Consider the following 22155-nt stretch of genomic DNA (forward strand, 5'->3'; position numbering starts at 1 on the left):
ACAGCTGAGTTAGATAGACACCTTGTAACGTGTCCAAGTACTCGATATCGAACTGTGTGACGAGATATACAAGAAAAGATATGGCACGCTAATGAACCTAATCTTAGAATTGGAAGTTGAAATTAATATCATGCTAGAGAAAAGTATTGGTTCTAGGACCTCTAGAAGGCTACTTTCTCGGGTAAAATACGCTAAAAAAATGCGCGATAAGAAGACGATTTGACCAGCATTGAGGCTTCTTCAACCTGGCACAAAATAAGAATCGCGAACGATTCTTGAATAAAGTTTTTTGGGGACCGATGTTGCATCTACTTGATGGTCCCATTTAAGCTCTTGTGTAACAGTTGTTTAGCCAGGGGCAATCGAAAAAAATCGCCATCCGTGTTCAGCTTAGTTCTCGGCAAAGTCAGAACATTTATATTTGCATACACACAAATAATCATCTTATCGAAAACAAACAACATGTCTTAGAAAATTTTCAAAAGAAACATAGCTTGTTTATTCTACTTCATCTGAAGTAACAAACTATTGCGGACATACGGCTTTCAACTGAGATGATATAAAAAACAGTTTGGCTAGAGTAGTTGAAGTAAAAGTAAGTCAATTTCTATTACATTTAACAAAAACTGAAAAAAAACGCGATGCAAGAGATGCACTCGTGGAGAGCAGTTTTCGCCTTCTTTCTAATATCGAGCATTTCGATAGCTGATATCCAGATGTTCTAACTACGTAATACAGGAAATTTATGTAATAAAATATAGCTAATTAATCATTGTCTACTTAAGAATTCTAGAATATTAAGCATCTCTAGTTGCAGCGTTATATTACTGATAACTAATAGCCGTCATCATCATCGGTCGAATTGCAGAGAAACTTTTTTCCACAGTCGATTTTACTAACTGCCAGCATGGCCTTCAATGTGGCCGCCTCTTTTTTTGCGCTCATTTTACGTAAAAATCCTAACAGTCTATTTTTTTTTTATCTCGATGTGTTTTTCTCGAAATATTGTTTGCTCGTACTGCACGCAAGAAGATAATGATGGGCTGGCCGGTAGTTTTTCTGCCATTTTCAGATTGTCCTGGTCGAACAAAAATATGATGCGGTATGGGTTCGAATTGAGTCATACATAAATTTTTTTCAAGCTGGGAACTAGCCGCCTGATTGAATACCTAACGGCGATGCCGGCTGTAAAATCCAAAACACAAAAATAAGCCGTTCTCACTTGACTCGAATTCATTGAAACGTCCGATTCCATTTAGTGTGCTTTCCCACCTTCAAGCCCTCTCTTTTGACAGCAGTAACGGCAAAGTCTGTCAGCTATCTCTGAAATGGTAGAGAAGGGCAGTATCTTTTGTTGCGTGTTCCCTTAATTAACTTTCATTCGAAGATATACTCAAAACTTTCAGCCACGGAAGGACCATTTCCATTATGCGAATACGTTGGGAGTTTCGCCTGAACCCGTCGAGGCATACATACATGAGTTTATTGAAAAAGATTTTCGGCCGTGGAACAAGCGTTGGGTTGGTCGCGAAGCAGTGTAACGTATGTAAACCGATTGTTTTCAATAGAATGCACGTTATGGCGACTGCCTTCTAAGGGAAGTTTGCGATTATTCTGTTGTCCTTTAATTTATTAGAAACACTTTCCTCGTTTGTTCCAGGTGTAATATTTATATCCAAAAAGGCCATTTTGAAGGTGCCGTCACAAATGCGGATCAGGAGCTAAATAACTGAAGGTAATCAGTAAATCAATCACATATACCAACCAATAAGCTTTTATCGCTAGACATTATTATTTCTTATTATTAATTCGTTGTTTAAAGGAAGTGTTGTTGCTTTAAATAGCGCTTTAATAATAAGCTTCTGCTTTTAATTAAAAGGAACGTAGATCGGGTAACATAAGAGATTATATTGGACTATTTGCAGCCGTTGTGGGAAATATCAACAGAAGAGCTCTTTGCGTTTCTATTGAGTGTTTTGGCAACCTTCTCTCACCAACTATAGATAATGGATGCCTTGATCTTTACTTTATATTAGCGATAGCCCCAGCGTACGTAGATTTATCACGTAACGTCAGAGTTGTGTCCGCTATGAATGGCGTCTTACTGCGACCGCATGAGTATCGCATCGCTAATAAAATCGATTTGGATTTGGGCACCTCGTTTGGAGCTGTACCAAATCTGGCTTTTCATATACTTACATGTACATATGTAATACATTGGATTTCTGCTATAGATTAGTCGTTTCTTTATTCTAGGAAACATATACCTTATATTTGAGCTATATATAATGCAAAATATATACAGACTGCCACCTTACTGTTGGAAAACAAACATGTCATTAAAAAATATATAAGCATAAAGCAATAATAGCGGATTTTCATCCGCGAATGCGATGATGGATAAGCTTGAAATTTGCTAGCATTGCCGCGCATTTTTACTATAGGAATGTATTACCAATACTTGCAGGATTGAAGCCTGTCAGCGAAGGATTCACCCAACTACCAAGAACCATGAAGACAATTAGTCCAGGCCCCCGCGTGATAGAGCTCCATAGAACCGACAACCATGGATGACACTACAGAGTGACTGTATAGTAAAAATGCGATGAGTCATCTATAGACTACTCCTTTTGCTATCATAAGTACGCTTCCAGATAAGTTTGGTATTATACTCAAATTGTTAAAGGTTGAAACAGTTTCCTATCGAACCTAACCCACCGGTATCCCAAATCACAATGTAATTATGACAACTATTATAGTATATCTCTGCTACGTTGAAAATGCTCAATACCAATTGGTTTCATAGAAGATTTACAATGACGTTTCTAATGACGGCCAACATGCTTGCTATCATCGTATTGATTACTGCGAAATGAATGGAAGAACGCGTTGTCGGATGAGCTTGGCTTGCTACGACGTTCTGCCTAAATCCATTTCATTTGCTTGATCTATTACAAGTATTGCCAACAGAAAAATTAAATCCGTTGCTATAAATGATTCGTTTTATCATAAAATAGAGGCCCTATTTTCTATTCAGAACACCACAGTATTTCTCTGTGCTAATGTTGACCTAAGTTTGTAACTTGTACCCCACTTGCATCATCAACCAGCCATACACAAAAAAGCACAAGTCCACAAAAATGTGAAAACTGGGTGAATTAAAAGGCACTGAGGGATGTCGAAGATACCGATGTAATCTCGACATGCTCGAACGCGGTCATCACAGGTACTTTCAAAAATGGCCTTAACGATCTACGCAGTAGACACTCAATCCCACAGTCATTAAAAGCTTTGAAGCCGTGAAGATGTGAGGCCGAGGATCGGCCAGAAAAAAACCTTCATCCCTCTGTTGTTTATCCCCCTATTGTTTTAATGTGTCCCTCATGTTGGGATCGGGAAACCTTGTATTATGATGCACTCGTCGGTAAAAATTAGGCTCGCTTTAAACCAAACTCATGCAAATCGTTGTGCTAGAAAAATATGTATCAAACAGAAAAATCTAAGAATGCAAGCCAATAAACGATTTACGTAAACGCCTTTTTGTAATTTTACATTTCCATATTCTTGTAAGTTGTCGAGACTGGACTTATTGTTGCGTCCTCTCGGTTTTTTTCCATAGCTGCTGTTTAGGCCGTCGGGGGACAAAATACACCCCTATGAATTAGAGTATACATCTGCGTAGTACAGAATGATAATAATGATAGATTTCTATTAATAATTTTTTACATTAAATATCGATACGTATTACTGTAGTACAGGAAACGAGGATAGCAATAATCAGTCAAGTAAGACTTTAGAATTAAGCTTCCTAGATATATATATATATATATACTATAATTTAAATATAAGCATAAGTACGCGTCTACAGCTATGTAAGCGGTAACCGAGTGGCTATAAAGTGCCAACCAAGTTCAGAGCTAAGTAGGTCTACTCAGTTCTGGTGGCAACGGTAGGGAAGTTGGCGATAGGGTCGAAGAAGGCTGACTGGAAATTATCCCAAATGGGTTCAAATGAATACTATTTTATTGACGGATATCGTTCAAAAGTTATTAGTTAAAAATATATTGAATATACCTAACTCTACAGTCAGTCCTACACATGTCTCGCGAATAGAGCCGTGGACAGTTTCAGAAAAGTCGCTTGTGTTACAATCATCATTATTTCGCTATCACGCGCTAGACTCGGATGCCTGATTAAATGATGGAATAATTTGATTACGTACCAACGTTATGGAGGCCTAAGAACACGGTCGAAAACAACAAGTTGGACACTGGCCAACAGTTACTCTATTGACACGTCCTTTGATACAGCCACAGAAACAACGGGGGACTACTAAGAAAATTATACCATTTAGCTTTTTGGATGGTGGACGTAAGCCAATTAAAACCACTGGATCGCAATACTACATTTTGACATCTGGATTATCGTTAGAATATGAGAAGAATAACTATTACATCAGCATCATCGTCATAGAATATCGATATATGAAGGAATAGCAAATAACAGCATAACATCGTTCCGGGATACGTGACTTTGCTAAGCAACGATCACGGGGTAAATTTTTTGTAGAGCTTGTTGTTTGTCAAAGCTCTACAGGATGGCGTACGTGGAACAAGTTACGTTTTCACTGTATTTTTCTTACAAATATAGTTTTTTGATCGCAGCGCCTGCATACGTAATGATCTATGATATCATTATTACCACCTTGACTCCTGTTATTATTATAACCATAATCGTTGCAACAATGCAAAGTATGTGTTCTTTACGTACAGCTCGCGACTCCCGCCGTTCATTCCACCCGCCAAATTGATAAAGGCTGTGATAAAGTGTGAACAAAATAGTAGGCGGGATCGGGTAAACAATGAGAGAGCGTAGAGGAGTATCCTCTCAGAGAATTCATTCGGCCATCGTAGTAGTTAGGCCGTAAGCGGAAGGCGTCCTCCTGGAGCAGCACGTGCCAACATTTATCTTATTTATTTGCCTATTACTAAAGTAATAGGTCACTTCGAAGTGTAAACTATTTAGCGGTCAGTCGTTGAAAGGCGTCGTTGGACCGTCGCGTTGATTATGATATCTGAAAGGTAGCAATAACGAAAGCGTACGAAATTGTTCAATTGTTTTCGTATCGTCGATACTGTGGCAGAAGTAGCAGCAACGTTTGAAAACGTGAAGTCGTAGTTATTTAGACACACGATTACGTAATTTGCTCAACGCGGTTGTTGATGACTGTGGATACCGCCGTATCTAATGGCCCACCTCATCCGTTTTATTTGCCTACCATGTTATCTCATCTTTAGCAATGTCGACGAAGGTACCTATAAGTCATTTAGTACTGAATCATATTGTTAAACTAATGATGTGCTGAGATCTGTGAATTGGCAAGCTCATTGGTATCGGGCGTAGTTGTGTACATAATGTGTATAATAGCGCCACACCTTAATGTGGCATGTTGAAAGCGATGATGAAATCATGTAACATATCAACCACGATAAATTGTAACGCGGCGTGAAGAGACACTATGAACATTTCATGGCCCGTGTGAACTGCTCAGACGGCCGGGGTTCACTCTTAACTTTTATGGCCGATTACCACGACAGTCGGAAACCTCTTTTTTTTTTCTCTTACTAATTCATTGAAGCACGTTGAATTATGCGTTGCGCGTCAGCGTGTTCCGATACACCCAACTAATACCAAGCTTATTATAATTATTCATATGCAATTAAGGTAACTGATCCAAGATGTCGTCTTTTAAGCAGCACACCGAACGCCTACAGATATGTGAGAGTATTTCCTCGCGCTTAGTACCGTTACGTCACAGATATTCCGCAACAATCAAGCTAACGTCATTTCTAGCTCGACGATACTTTCAAAATATGTTTTACATAATCAGATCAGATGCTGCGCAACGGCACTCGTCAAGGTGGCTAATTAGTAGATTTAGTGATTCTCCCAGTTCCAACATCACTGGTCGTCTATACGCAATATCTTTGTAATATAAAACATCGAAGTATTACTTATATCTAATCAGTAGCTTAATTCCTATTACAGCTCAGCACCCCTAATATATTTTAACATGCAGCGTTCCCCTTAGATAATCGTAGCACTCGTTTTCTGATGATTTGGCACCATTTGCGCCACCGTTGGGCATTTCATAGACACAGTGCTGCACTACTCGCTACAATCTATAAGAAGTAAAGCCCTCCAACGGGGCTATAACGATCTTCATTAGAACAACTTTCCCTTTCAACCCATCGCTTCTTTCATTCCCCCCTTATCTTCCATTCCATCCCACACCTCACTCTTACGCCGTTCCGTTAGTTTGCAGGATCGCCGCATTAGTTAAAGGCGTCGAATACTCGGCAGCAGTATCCGATTTTGTGACGACTCTTGCATGTCTGAGACATTGCAACTAAGTAAAACAGTCCAGCAGCCAACCTCAGTCGCTCGTTATGGTCAGACAGCCCACTTATGTGAGTTCCGGTCGGAAATGAAGTAATAATAGTGTAAATATGGATCTTGATATTTTGGGATTGACACACTGGTCGACGATGCATCGGTCCCAGCAGCCGACCCGCCGTGAACTATTCGATTATTATGGTGGGTTCGCTGTTTTAACGGTGTAGCGATAGTCTTCTTTTTGAGATCTGGGAACTTAAGCTTGTGTTTGGTGCATGTTTGGCATTCACGAGCCACTTGTCGGAGCCACATCGTCTTCGTTGCGCCCAAGTGGCTACCACGATCAAAAAAGCGATCGGGTAATTTTGCTTGTTTATTGCTGTTATTGTTTGCAACAAAATTTGTTTGCAAGTCGGTCACAGTTGAGGAGAGCGGACTCCGTAGTACATACTATATGCAGAGTGGACATAAACATGTACACGTGTAGATGCGAAAATAGATGTGCTATAGGATGAAACAGAAGATCTTTTTTAATGAAGTCTAATGATCGAAATCACGCCGAGATAAATTAGTAGGTAGCGCACTGAAAAAATCTTCTTGGCCACAGATTGAGTCGCTTTAGAAATGTCGTAGAAAATGAAAACACTTAAAAAAAAAAAAAAAATATATGAATTGAAATCGGCCATAGCTAAGAACAAAAATAGCTACTAATATAAATCAGCTACCTAGTGCATCAATAACATAACAGTAGCAGTAGTTTTTTTTTTTTTTGCTATTGGCTATACCGCACCGCATTAGATTCTACCCTACATGAAACAATTTGGAAGGCTGTTATAGATGTGTATATTATTTCTCGTAGCGAATGAACAGAACGCAACGAAGTAGACTATCTTTCGTCATTGATAAATCCCTAAACGAAGTTACGGGACAGACGACTCGATAATATCGCCTGTCAACGAGCTGGGAACGATGCTTAGAACATGCTATTTCTAGGACAATGCCATGTCAAAGGAAGTTTCGTTCTGATGAGAATTGTTTTTGTTTCCCTCCAGAGTAGTTTTTCTGATAATAGTACAACTTATTTTTTGAATTCTCGGCGCGGCCACTCAATGTAAGCTATTCGTTTCGTCACGCTGCTTTAAATGTTTTGTAGAAATATCGGCCGCTGTATTTTACTCTGCTCACCAATATCCAATACCGGATAAGTTGGTCACTTCTATTTTTTGCTTTCCTCAATCATTTTTTTATCGCACACTCATTATCATTTTCATTATAATGATCGCCGACATCATTATAAAAATTTCTAACAGCGCATTATTCACTATTTTTTTCATAAAAAAAAAAAAAAAAAAATGATATTCTGCCCTGTACCATACACGGTTCTGTAGCAGTTCTTTTCTTTACTGTTGTTCTGTGCATGTTATTGTTACATACGTCTTTTCTAGTTTTTTTTAGATGGGATGCTAGTTTTATTCGTCTAAGTGTACTTCTATGTCCACTTTCGAACCTTTGATTTATTGGACATAACACGACATTGGGTTATGTTGGCGGAAAAGATAAAACAACTAGAGACTGTAAGGGAAGTACTACATGGTGGGCACGCACGCAAAAGACGATACATTTGTATTGGTGTACTCATGCTCTGTCAAAAAACAAGGTAAGTCGAGTAAAATGTAGAAAATCAGCTGAATTGCCCCCTCTACCCCTATGGAAAACAAAGATATCCTGTAGGCTTTCAAGCCCCCGCAAATTAGGTGTCCGACGACAAGGGGCAATCTGCTCTTACTTTCCTCCCTCCTGGCGTACACACCCACCAATCCTACTTCTTTATTCAGTTACCCTCAACTGCGCATTTATTTTTTACCATTTTGTTCTAGCTACAATGTAAGCAGCGTTAGTGTAAACTCCTTGCGGTCGTAGTGTTAGCAGCGGTATCGTTTGGTGCGAGAGAATATACTCTAATGAGAAAAATAAGCTGTATGGACCTGTCGTTGTGTAAGTTGCTTACTTAGTGATTTATATTGTATTATAATCCTCATCATAGTCATAATCATCGTCATGTAGTAATCCTGCACGTTTCCCCCCACCCGCACCCTAAATACCTTATCAGCAAGTTGATCCATCCATACCTGCTAAACATTTAGAGCAGTATGATGTAAGTGACACGGGGTCCAGCATTTTTTAAGCGATAAAATCGAGTCCAAAAATGGCAGTAATAGTGGCCAAAAAGCAGTTAAAATCGTCACAGGCAGATCAACTATATACCATCATCTTAATGATTAACGGACAGACAATGTAGTACATGCTTATGTGTGCATGATATATGGCGCTAGCTATTGTAGCAAAACAAGCATAGTAATTATACAATACATCTAGACCCTAAAAGGGAGCTACGTGGCCGACGCGAAAATTTATCGCAGACCTATACAATGTCGCACTGCACATCTAATCCCATTGAAATTCCTATTGCAATGTTTTGTTTTTCAATCAGTAATAACCAAATTCAATGATCGTGACAATTCGAGCTTCCAGAGGAAATACTCTTTTCTCTCGAAGAAACTAAATGCACAGTAAACATATGCTTGGCGTCTATAGAAGCTATCAATCTGATTTTGACTATCATAAACAGTACAAAGTAATCAAGCCTGTCGCCTTTTAGAGATTCGCAAAAAAGCGCTGATGTCAAAACCATTACAAAACTATTAGTCACGAACAGATTACCGCAGCTGAGCATTACCGCGGTATGTCTGTTCTTAGATGTGATCGTAATAACATACGCAACAGGTGCTGCAATAGTTATCTGAACAGTGAGTTAAACAAGGAAACTGATCCTGACTCAGTTCGGCCGTATTGGGATGGACGCGCCCTGAGCTTGTACTCTGAGGCGACCCCACCGCATTCAGCGCGTTTGAACCGTATGCTGAGCACCCGAATGCTTTAGATTTTATTATTCAATTTCTATTTCTCTTACATACGAATTACTGCCTTGCTCCACGACGGAGCAGCCGCGAACGTAAAGAAATAGTGATTCATCTATTGATGGATAGGGGAAACCCATTTAAGCCCGCATGGGGAACAAGGGGTTGTTCACGCTGAAAAACGCCGACCCTATGTGGCAATACACCATGGGTCGGTCACATGGTAAATAGGTGGGTGTTAACAGATACAAGATCATTTTTAGCTGGTTTCTAATGGCCAGTTTCTCTCTGGCACTATTCGTTTGAGAAAAATCACACACGTATCAATGTGTAACATTCCCAACTCGCGGTTAGATAATGAATCATGCTAAATATCGACTTGATTCGGTTTTCGAACGCCTCTACCCAGCTCTATCTAGTAAATATATATACACATATAATGTACTGCATTGCTGTCAGTGTTTCCTACGGCTACCAATCTTACGCAGAAGGCTACATAATTTTTACGGATAGTCCGTTGAAAGCTATGGGCCGCGAATCGATAGATGCAAGTCAATTCACCTTAGAATAATCACCTGACTCGTGACTGACTTTTGCAGATCGCTATGTAAGATTAAGTTAATGACGCCATCTTCTCCTTGTCTCTAACAGAACGAGGAGGAAATATGACTGTTCTGTGACTCATCATCCGCAGCGCGAGAACCTTAAGTGAACCGAAATACACGAACACTCGGCCACAGTCTGAACCGAGTCAGAACTCTGACAGCGTGAAAAAATAGCGGCCTAATGTTGTAGAAATTTCTGACACATTTATATATATACTCTGCTAGTTATAGCGGTCACTTTCAATGGATGAGAGAATTATAATTATTAAGAGCAAAATTACCAAGGCTTTACAGATTCATATGATGCATCTGAAAACTTCGTCGCATCGTGTTCCTAAAAGAGGTTTTAGATTTAATGGTATACCGCTGTCAATTCAATAATATCAAGGACTCTTGAATCCAGTGCATTTCAAGGGGAGGAACTGTGGCCTATGTAAGACTAGAGACTAGTTTTGTCTGTGTAATTCGTTTCTGAGACGTTTTTAATCGTCGCCGAAGGCACTATTAGGCTTAAAACAGCATTGATGACAAATAAAGTACATGACTAATATAAGGCGTTGTGTATGAAAACCTACTGCAGACTTCCTGTGTCCCTGTAGTGTACAGATGCACGATTGGACGTGCAGCTCTTGGCCATTGCGCGGGTCGATCGCCGTTACTCACGAACCGCACAATTCAGGGAACTAATGACGGTGAAAAGGTCGTTGTTGTTGAGTAACTCAACTCTAGACTTACCCCTGTAGCCCCGTTGAAGTTGTTGTTGCTTATTATTGCGTGTCAGCGCTCTAATGATTTCTTTTCCCTCACTTCGTTTAAGTCGAGTCAGCAACCGGAAAAAGCTAAGATAGGCAGACAATATTATTATGTACAATTTGAAAGGAAATAAAAGCTATAATTAGAACAAAACATTCAAGTTAACACTTCCTGCTGTTTAACGGCGCTGCGTTTAAACTTGTTAGTATTAAGTCTTCGTATTTTGATTTTTGCATGGACCGAAGCCTCTCGTAATCAATACGCTTTATGGATCTTTAAAAGCTAATGCCTTACGAGTAAAGTTCCATGGTTTTTCAACGCTCATTAGCACTAGATATGCCTAAATAAATAAAACATATATAATACGTGTAACGGCATCGAAACTACAAGGATTTTATACATTTTTCTCGCCTTTAAGTAGCTATATACGGTTATAGTTCGGGGTGCTGTTGACAACAGGAGAAGTCGTTATACTAAAGTTTTGTAACTGTAAGAGGAAGATACATGTAGGCACTTTATTTAACTGGATGACTTCGGTGTCTAGACGTTACGGAATGAACTTGAATCTGCTCTGACCATTTAGAAGTAAGTAACTTGTTGCGAATCATCCTTAGCGGCATGCTCGTTAATTTTTAGCGCTACTGTATAGGCGCAGAGTGTCACAAAGGAACAAGCGTCCTTATGTAAGGGATCTATACGATCTGTTGCATACAATAATTTCCAAGTAACAACTGCCGAAGAATAATATAGCTGTGAAGGAATATAGAATTGCGCGAACTATCGAAAGATCTATGCGAGTGAGCAATACCTGATTTGTCACCAGGAACAGCATAGGGAGCATAGTTCCGGTGCCAAGATGATACTTTTTTCAAAAACGTCGCTTACTTAGTTACCTGGCAACCGTTCTCAGCCTATCCGTAATCGTGAGAAGTGTGATACGAGTCACTAAACTGGAACTGCCAAAACGGTACGTTGCTTCCAGCAACTACAATTTCTGAGAAATATGCTTATAATCATATCATAACTTACGAAATAACAGAAACACAAAGCGGCAACGGGAGCCTTCGCAACAGGATAACTTCAATTGACTTTTCGAAATCTAGACTTTACGTGCGTGTTGAGGACAACCTATGACCGTCTGTCTAGCCGTGCCGTGATCACCATAACCACTCTATAGTCGAATATAGACGCTTACTTGGAACAAACCAAACGCGGATTTGGGAGAGACCGAAAAGGGGCATAATTTTGACTTTTACTCGCAGGCCAGTATCACCTAATAAACATACAAATAATAACGAAAAAAAAAAGAACCGAAAGAGGGATAATTGAAATCCGAAATGATCCTTGTTCTTATGGGGTGAGTACTTCAGAGTAACCATTCTCCATTTGCAACTAGCAACGATAATTCGATAGAGGCGAAACTAATTATATGCGCATAAAACAAATGAACCATAACGGGAACCACTCAGATACTCACTGTATTTACCTCGAGCCAAGCTAACTTCTGGTAAAAATTAATAATAAGCACAATATTATAAGCTCGTAACAACTATTCTTACTACTAAAGCACTAACAATTAAATAAACCCCGAATACGACTTTATAATTATTACTAAATGTTGCTTCTTTGCCATAATTCCCATATTCGCCGTGGTTTTTGCTCGCGACTCTACCGCCACTGCTGCTGCTCCATTATTGCTATTGTTGTTTTTTGTTATCGTTTTAAATATCTTTTTTTTGTCTTCTTCTTTTTGACGTTGTTACCCATTTTGCGGCTGTGAGGGCCGCCAAGTAGGGGCAAAGGCGAGAAACAGCTAGCAGGGGGGCATAGAGGAAAGGGAAAAGCAGGTAATGGCTTTATCATTTATTTTATTCCTCAAATTCAACTGCGTCTTCCTCTTCTTCTTTGTTGCTATAGCAGTGACTGTTGTTACTATTGTGCCGGTAGCAGCACTACGCCCCCGCGCCGCGAAGGTCATCGCCAAATCGACCAATCGGTTAGTCGACCAGCGGTGATTGCTGGGCTTACGACCGCCACAGATCACAGCAGCAAATGGCTGCCACCGTTACTGCCACCGCTATCGTTGATGCTGCTAAAGCGGTTCGGAAGGCAACCGTTTGTCTGAAACAAGGGCAGCTTGAACAGCAACGACTTTTGCGGGTGGCAGGCCTACCAGTCCCGTACCAATACACATCAGTTTTTCATCGCTATTATTATTACTGTTATTATTATCCTAAGGACAGAAGTACCAGTAGCGGTAACAACAACTAGAAATACTTGTTGCGTACAATTTGGCCAGCGACAGCCACAACGTCAAACGTTAAGCAGAGTAATAGCAATGCAAAAGGTAGCTGGGACATGCAGTTAAGCCAACAGCTGAAGCGAGCGGGGCAGTCGCGCCGGCGGCGAGGACGATATCCGGAATCAAGTCGTTCTTACGCGAGAATTCCTCGTCTTCAATCCCCATCACCCTATATCCCCCCTGAGGCCCGATATGGCTGCCTATTCAATTCGCCCGCGTCCTCGCGTCAGGATGACAGTGGACCATGTCTATCAAAATGCTTACTGCGTATGGTCACTACCTGGTTCAGTAACTGACGGACACCGATATCGGTATAGTACGCACGCACGCATGCACGCATGCAGGCAGGCAGGCAGGTAGGCAGGCACGTCGTTCCTAGCGTGATTACGTTGCACTGCACTTTCTTGAGGTGAAATTTTGGATTGTTCGCTAGAGTCAAATGGCACATTAAAAATAGTCATTACATGTAGTAACCCTGTGTTTTTACGTATGTATATACGTGAGCATATTCTTTTGTAAGCCATTTCTGATGGCTGTTGATGCCAAAATGATTATGATCGTTTGTGTTTAGATTGTATAGTATTATACGCCCATTGGGTCTATGGGTATTTTACTGGGTTCGTCTATGTTGTGGAGCTTATATGTACACCAGTTATTGTTGTATCTGATTTTTTTTTGATTCTTTACTGTCGCCACATTGTGTGATATTCTAGAAGAGCGCAAAATTAAAAAAAAAAAACTAAAGCTGCGTTTCGGTATCTTTCATGAATGTTTGGTTCGCAGGTCGTTTACTGTGGGTATTATAGGTGGTAAGGCTCAAGCCAGCTGTCACAAGCGTCGTCTAAGCCTACAGGCGTGCGTCGCAACAGCCTTTCACGATAGATGAAGCTGTGGCTCGTAGGACAAACGTTGTATTTCTTTGCCCAGAACGACAGCGGCGCCAGTAAATAAAATTTTTGCGGTGCCAAAAGCAAACTTTATTGACAGTTCCCAACTAACTATATTACCTCGTCGGTCGTTATTATTAAAAGTCGTAAAAAGCATCGACCATAATACCATATGCCTAGGGGTTGTTCCACTTCTATTTGTTGTAACATGTAAATGAAAATTTCCACTTTGATAATTCGAAATTGTTATCCCCGAAATAGCGGCGCATGTCTTATGAGTTTTACAATAAAATAATGTGTAAAACATGCACATGCAGGACTAGTGTAGCCGTCAACACACAGCTGTTCTGTTTCATCTTTTCTCATTATTACGCTTATGCCGGATTCTGACTTGAGATATGAGACCTGAGATTGAACATCGGTCCCTACAAGACGTACCATAGCTGGGCTCGATGTAATGGATTTCTTTTACGGCCACTTATTTTCCAATCGAAATGTTAGCATCGCCCCACAATAGTCGCTCGAATATCAAAGCAATGCCTATTGCTATCCGACCGTCCATGTCTCCAATCATCTTAATCACTCTTTGCATTGTTCCCCTATCGATCTGAAACAACTTCTAGTCGTTCGTGTCCTTTGTCAATATACAATTGAATAAAACGATACATCAAGTATCGGTTACAAATAGATCTAGGCAATATAACAGGCGATAACCTGGGCATGATCGAACAACACAACATTACTTCTTCTGACATCTATTTTAGACGATATTCTAACACATTGTATGCTCTATATTCTCAACTTTTCCCTTTTTGTGAGGACCCAATTTTCTGCCATTGCCTGAGATGGCAATGGCTGTCAGAAAAAATCAAAATTATCAAAAAATGCCCTATACCCCCACGGTATTGGTTCGCATTGTCAAGTGTTTTTCGTGCGCCGTTGCGCCTTAAATTTTCTCCTCTTGTCGCTCCGGCTGACATATAATGGTGACACCACAGTAAAACACTTTTTTCTTGTTGAAAAGAGAAAAAAATACAGTGAAATTGTCTTTTCGCGGCTGAGCCTACCGGGACCACAACGCAATTAGTCATTATCATCGGCGTCAATTGGTACAACCCGGTAGTAATCATTAATAGTCCACTATCATCCTAGTCAGTGGGGCTTTCAGAGGGCTCGCTCCCCGCTGCATGTCATTGGCATAATCATTGGACATTATGAGCACCACCGTCGCATCAGCGACAACATGATCAGCAACGGTATCTGTCCTGATGTTAGCTAGCAAAAACATCAAGTGGTTCACCTCGGAGCAAGCATCATTTTTCATTGAGATAATGGCAACGCTAGTAACGACGATAAGATCGCATTATAGACTCGGGCCGTATCAGGATCATACATTTCCTTCGCCTTTTTGCCCATTTGAATTCTTTTACCTTACGTTGCACACATCGTATAGCAAACACATAACACACCAGGATCCGTCATTGACTGAGGGTACCGCTGCTGTTTTTCGACACGTTTCGGCCAACATTTCGAACAGTAAAGCCAGCTAGCCTTGTCAGGCTAATGGGTGGACTATGCGCGGGGGAAGTTTAAGGGTTATGAAGAACGCAGTGACTCTGTCGTGCGACACAGAGCTCACAGTAGTAGTAGTAGTAGTAACAGGAACGTACGCCGACTGCCTACCGGGCTGCATTAGCGGCAAGCAGTAGTACGACGATAAGCTATGGCAGTCTGGTGCTTTACAGAAACAGGCATCTATTTGGTACTGACGCTGCCCACATGCGTATCGTGTATGAGAAACAGACAGGTCTATGTGTTTGTTTGGGTGTCTGCGCGTGTGTGAACGTTCTCTAGAAAATTACGAGAAAAAATATGATCAACCAAGACAGTTGGATGGAGTCCCTTCCTGTTGCTACCTTCCCTGGCCAAACAATAAACAGACGAATAGTTCAAGCAGTAGCGGTAAGGAAAGTGGGAACTTATTCAAACGGTATACGGCACATAATAATGTTGATCGTCTAACAATAACAGAAGTCAAAATGAGGGTAGCGACGTTGACTAGCATAGCTGACGATTATTGCAAATAGCTTACGGATTGCCGATGTCCGCTCATGCTTCTGAGCAGCTATAACGGATGCTATTATTGTTGTTGTTTTGACCTAGCGGTTGTTGCGGTCTTATTGTTGTGGTCATCAACGGTACGCGTCCTGCCGCGAGGAATACGAACTGATAGCGGAAGTGGCGCGTCAGGCTGGTCAAGGAGGGCGTCAGGCTTTAATGTCCTTAGGTTATTATTGTGAAAGGCCATAGCGGTAATAAGAGAGTATTTAAACGAAAAATGAAAATAGACAAATGTAATGCGTTACGGATGTAAAAGCTACAGTAAATCAACGGCTGCAAAAGGCTAAAAAAAAAAAACAGAATGATTGGTGTACATAGTGTGTCCAGTTGTGATGAAATAAATCTGCGCGAAACTTCCCATATTGATTAAAGCCCTAATCAAACTCAACAATCAATTAATTCTACAAAATTGTCAAGCACCGAAGTTTAATATACAAACAGTTGAATATTTTACACCTTCTTCTATGGCATTTGCGTTAATGCCATCGTGGATAGTTTTTTTTTTTTTTTTTTTATTGGAAAATGGCCTATTTCCACTGGCTTTGTCTTTTAGGAGATGTGTTCAAACTATCCATTACTGCTTATATATGTTTTAGTCAGCCCTTCCGAATGAAATATCTACCAAACGAGTTTTCTGCATATGTTAAAGGGGGCGCCGGTCGGCAAATTCTAAAACTATTCACGGTCTCAACTGAACAGCTCGTCAGTCCTGTATCACATCTGATTACGGTTCATTCTATATTGCAAAGCTGACAATGCGACGACTTCCATAATCATCGGTTAGGTTGTACGAAAAGTTGCGGTACGTGTGCAATGCGACCGTCTTATATCTACAATACAAGATATGTATCTAATAGATATGTTTTGCCCCAAAAGGCTTCTTATGAATACGTCATAACTTGAACCGTTCGTGCTTCTCCTGTGACACTTGGCGCTTCGTCCCGGCGAAGCTTTTGTTGAAACTACACCGTAACTGCAGATCCTTCAACAAAGAGTGATTCAGACACGCAAACATTAACCTAATTTTGTATTCATACATCTCGCTCTGAGGTGCCGTTCTGATTTTCGTAAAAGTCTTGCAAGTAATTTTTTATATTCCTGATGCGCTAAGTAGACAATGTGCTATATATGCAATCCAGGTTCAGTAACAAGCTATAAATTACCAAAGTTTGAATAACGATCCGAGAAACTCCCGGCACCGAAATAGCCACTAGAGCAGGACAATAATCCAAAGTCAATTATGATATTTTTCTAAATAGTATATTTCGAAGTGCTTGGGTCATCGTCAACATTTTACAATAGGCTCTTGTATAGAATCGGAAATGCAGTTATCACTACGTATAATAATAGGGTATATATGCGTTCGAACTGTATCTTACCCACGTTAAGCGCGCTACTTCGCTGTGAGATAATTTCGAAATTATGAAGGTTTAGTTTAGTGTAGCAACCTAAACCTATAACGGTTTTGGCGTTAGTACGATCTGATTCTTATTCGTCTAGCTCATTATATTATAAAGACAAATAAAAGACGAGGTGAAACCCAAGCTTATTTTCACCATTATCCAATGCTTGTGATTATTATAAATTGCAAAAACACGATCCAGACTGTGAAATACCCCCCACACAGCTGATACAAAAATGGACTGCGCGCGAAATGTGTGACCTCGCCCTACCCCTCCGTCGTCCGTTGCCGCCACTTTTGCTTGGTTGGAATATAAGACAGGGGTTATCATGGTCACGCCTAACTGCCTCGATTATCATCAACGTCACGGTCGTCATGACCTGTGCTCTACTTGCCTTCAGTAGCGCACGCCAGTCTATTGCGGACTGCCTAATGGATGTAAGGCACGTGTAGATATCTGTTTGCTTGCGCCCGATCAAAATTGAATTAAAACTCAAATCAACAAACTTACAAGTTGTAACTGCGACGGCGTAGTTACGCACTTCTTCCATTCAGTTGTTATAATAGGAACTACTTCACGTTTACAATAATCGTGATGACATTGATTAGTATGTAGATGAATTTTGTTTGCGCATCTCTAAGTATAGAAGATACATATTGATGATGTTTCAAGTTTGACGGCTGGTTGGCAGGCTTCACGAAACGAACCCTAATATTCCCTATAGACAAATACCCTTGCTATAACTGTTGCGCATTTAGTTATATCGAGATCTGCTATTGCTTTCCTTGAGATTTCGTGTGTGGGCACATACCTAAGTCACTAAAATAATCATTTGTCGCATAAATAAAAAAATAGGAAAAATTATTTATTCTTTTATGATTTATTATTTAAATAATTCGGTGAATTTTCGGGACGGAGTGTGGGGCGTATGGGTCGATCGTTAACCACCCGGGCTTTCAACGCATCTCGAACCGGGCATTTCGTAAGATGGTCCTAACGGAAATTTCTTTGGTTTTATCGCGAGCTTGACTGATCTATAATATCTTATAATAAAATTTATAGTGTATATATAGCAACATTCATTTAATGGCTTCTGCGATCGTCATTATATCTATGCTAGCGGCTATTTGTTCGACGCTCTCCCCGAGCCTCGGTGTAAGAAGAAATGCCTGGACGCAAACGCGTTGGCCTTGTCCCCCCACGCCGGTCTTGACGCGTCATCTATTGCAGTGACTTCAAAATGCGTCAGTAGAGCCGGACGATTTTGTGGATTAATTGTTCAAAAACGAGTTGTAATAAAGCGGTGAAATAGCAACACCGAAGTTCACCCTGTGTCTTTGGGTATCATCTTTAGTCGAAAGTTATCGAACGGACACTGCTGAGTATTGCTTCAGCAGAAAAATGTGTGTTTGCACTAAAACCACTATCAGTATTCGGTATACTGTAGGCAAAGGATAGAAATTTCTATCTAGTTACTTATACTTGAAATGGACGGAGCGAATTAGAGCCGCGTTTGGTGGGGCTTGAGGCGCATATTAGAGGGCCGTCTTTGAGATCACTTAATGTTTTTCGGTTTTTTTTTTTAGGTCACTAGGATGTGTCCTTGATAAAGCATACACACATTAATAACTATTCGCATCTCTGTGAACTTATACTGATCAGTGATAACGCAATTCATGAACAACACAAGTGTTATTACGTAGGCAACAGTAGCGCTTGGTATACGATCAGATAAAAAGAAAATTTGTTTATAATGGCTGCTAGCGAGCAGCAAGTGACTCCATAACCCTAGGTAGGGACTAAACCAACGTCTAATTACTCAACGAGTGTCACTGTCGATAGGACATCGCTTGACCTAAGACCGAAGTTTATATATTTTTAAGTCGGCCGACATAATGATACGGCCTTTAGTATTTTTATTCTACAGGCACTTTTCACAAGTAAGCTTTACAGCCACAAAGCGGTAAGCACGCATGCATAGATTAAGCTATAATTTAACGTTCGCCAAATGTGTCGTTTTGACCTATGTGTGCGTTTATAAATGCGACTCAACGAAGTACTACTGGTATTTTGCGGCTGAAAAAAAGTTAGATTTCGCAATTCACTGCTGCTCCTAGAAGACGACTTCATCGGGACTTCAGAACCGGTATGGCCTTGGCCAGTGTGACAACTGAAAACTTAAAGCCCACAAAATCATATTTGACCCCGAAAAACCTTTCATGCGAACCTGCATCTTTTCCCACATGTATATATATTAGACAAAATTACACTCGTTTATCTATTAATGACGTTAAATGAATCGTAGCGTTGAATTAGACCCTCCGATTAATGTATGCCGGAGCAGTGTCTGATACGTCGTCGTTCACACTTGTTATAATTTAGCGTGTCAAGAATCAAATAACGCCCAAACAACTTTTTATAGCTCAACTAGGCAGCCCCAGAAGCATATCGTCTAGCGTACAGTCTGAGGGGACGACTTGTGTCGATCTTTATCCTATACGAAAACAATCTTTATGCGCATATGATAATTGCATATATGTATACCGCTTTGTATGAACGCAGATCATTCACTGTTTATTACTTTTTGACCCTGATCAACGGCGTTGGCGTGACGATGCTACTGGCCCTTATTCCTTTAGCCGAACGATTTGTTTGTTACATTGGTGAGTGAAGGAGATCGAAGGGGTGGTACACTGGTAGCGCTATCCGTATCCTTCAATCGTCATAATTATACTGTCGTGACAATTACTGCCATGAAATATATGCGACATTTCTTTATCTGTGTATATAGACGACCCACCTTTGAACATACTGAGATTTGATTTTCATTAACTTTTGCGCCTATTAGTTGCTAGCTTGAGCGGTTGTCCTGCGTGCGACCGCCAACCCCGCAATGCCTCCAGTGACACCAGATGATCATGTTCTGGACTTGTCGGCGCTGGGAATAGTCATTCGATGAAACAGTTAACGTTCATTGATTTGCTAAGCTACTGAGGTGAAGAGATCTCTGAATTACTCGATAACTTCCAAACGTCGCTCGTACTATGTAGCAATCGCAAGCGATGCTGTTATTAACGAACGTTATCAAACTGTATTACTACTATTTTAGATATAGGTAATCAAGGACAAGATAAACGCGACTACAAACAAACTCAGCAAGAAACAGGTAACCGATTCGGTTACATTTAGGTAATCAGTAGAAACACTGGAATAAATTGCTGGACGATGACGCAGACACAGGTACTTTGAGCAGTCAGCGCCTTTCGTTGTGGGTAAATTTAGCAATTTTGCATGACTTCTTCCTGCCACCATGACGTTTATATGACACAACAATACGAAAAAAACATAACTGCGTGTCGAAGGTCTGACCAGTCGTTCATTAAGAGGCTGTTTTGAGAAGAGATTCATGATTTCGTACATTATTCATGTCGCTGACGAACAGTATCATAATCACTGCAATATGCAACATCCCGCAGCTGATAAGTTAATGATGCCACTATTATCACTTGAAATTTCAGTTGGTGGACATTTCCTGCCGGTTTTCTATTGAAACAATCAATTTGTACCCTTTCATTGTCATGTTGTCCTCTATCTCAGCCTTCTATTACGCTTTGTCCTGCTCACTGCGAGGACAGGCCAGCAGCGAACGATGCGCTCGATCACTGCTCTCTGATGGAGCTCCATATGTCTGATGCGAAACGTGACAACGGATTCAGACGACCCTTGGCGGTCGTAACGTCGACACCGGCATAGAAGTTATCAGCGAGTTAGAAGCGTCGATGGAAAACTCTGTTCAAGCGAGGTGCACGCTGGTCATTGCTACGGTAGTGGAAGGCAGGCAGACGCTCCTGCTACCATGAGAATTGAGTGCCGATCTTTACATTACTGTCTCCAGTAGGTACATACGTATGTCTATATGTTTGCGCCTGTACAACAAACATGTACGAGTAACCATAGTGTGCTCGCAAAAGTAATAATTATCACTAACTACTACAAAAAATTGAAGCAATGGTGCAGTTGAAGTACCGTCGTGCCCAGCAGGACGCCTGCCGTTTGCCCGACCGGCAAGCAAATTTGATATTGTCATCATTCGTGTGCTATCATTACCACTAGTACATTCGTTCCATCTCTTTCACGAATCAAATGTATGCGCCCCATCGCCTTTTCGCGCGCCCACTAGCCTCATGGTGGGTCAGCTCGCTTAGCGCAAAATAACAGCACCAGTATCCAGAAATGAAAAGCTGGTTGTTGGTGGTAGCTGTTATTAAGCGGATGTTACCCTACGCTTTATGCAAACGCATAAATTAGACAATCCTTTGTCGTTTCTCCGTAAATTTAGCAAAGCGTTCCATTTTCCAGAAGCAGGGGGGAGAGGGGGACCGCACAAGATGACGAATAAATAACGTAACTAATAATAATAATAATAACAATGACCGTTCAGATTAGAAAAGAGTATGGACTCAAGTACATTTGTAAGCATAAACAACGTTTCAATATGAAGCATGAAGTAGGATCGATTTTTTATCTGTATGAAATGTAGCCAAGGAGCGTAGGAAATATAGAACTCCTGACCTCGGTGTATGGTCCTATTATTGAATTACCTCATCCATCGTTTGCATCTAGTTTAAACATTTAGGACTAAAGTGAATTTAGCACTGCGTGTTTATATACCTGTGGATGGGCTTTATTTAACTGGCCTTAAGAGAGTCAAAATCGCCTGTTCGAAAGATCGCCCGTTCAACACCCAACTTCAGTCAGCACGTTGATAAA

At 40.6% G+C, this 22155-nt stretch overlaps 1 protein-coding gene and 2 long non-coding RNA genes across 6 annotated transcripts in view; 2 read left to right on the forward strand and 1 right to left on the reverse strand.

Moving 5' to 3' along the window:
- Positions 1-22155, reverse strand: part of sona (sol narae metalloprotease) — a 247384-nt gene that overhangs the window by 24997 nt on the left and 200232 nt on the right. The gene's annotated exons all lie outside the window — the stretch shown is intronic.
- LOC147755913 (uncharacterized) lies at positions 1341-3533 on the forward strand. The gene is made up of 3 exons (XR_015326952.1): positions 1341-1542; positions 1661-1735; positions 2468-3533. It is a non-coding gene; the product is annotated as an uncharacterized LOC147755913 (long non-coding RNA).
- Positions 5042-10469, forward strand: LOC147755914 (uncharacterized). The gene is made up of 4 exons (XR_015326953.1): positions 5042-5311; positions 6319-6597; positions 8274-8391; positions 9914-10469. It is a non-coding gene; the product is annotated as an uncharacterized LOC147755914 (long non-coding RNA).

The sequence above is a fragment of the Varroa destructor genome, unplaced genomic scaffold, assembly GCF_002443255.2.
Source record: "Varroa destructor unplaced genomic scaffold, Vdes_3.0 BEIS01000004.1, whole genome shotgun sequence".
Classification (NCBI taxonomy): Eukaryota; Metazoa; Arthropoda; class Arachnida; order Mesostigmata; family Varroidae; genus Varroa; species Varroa destructor.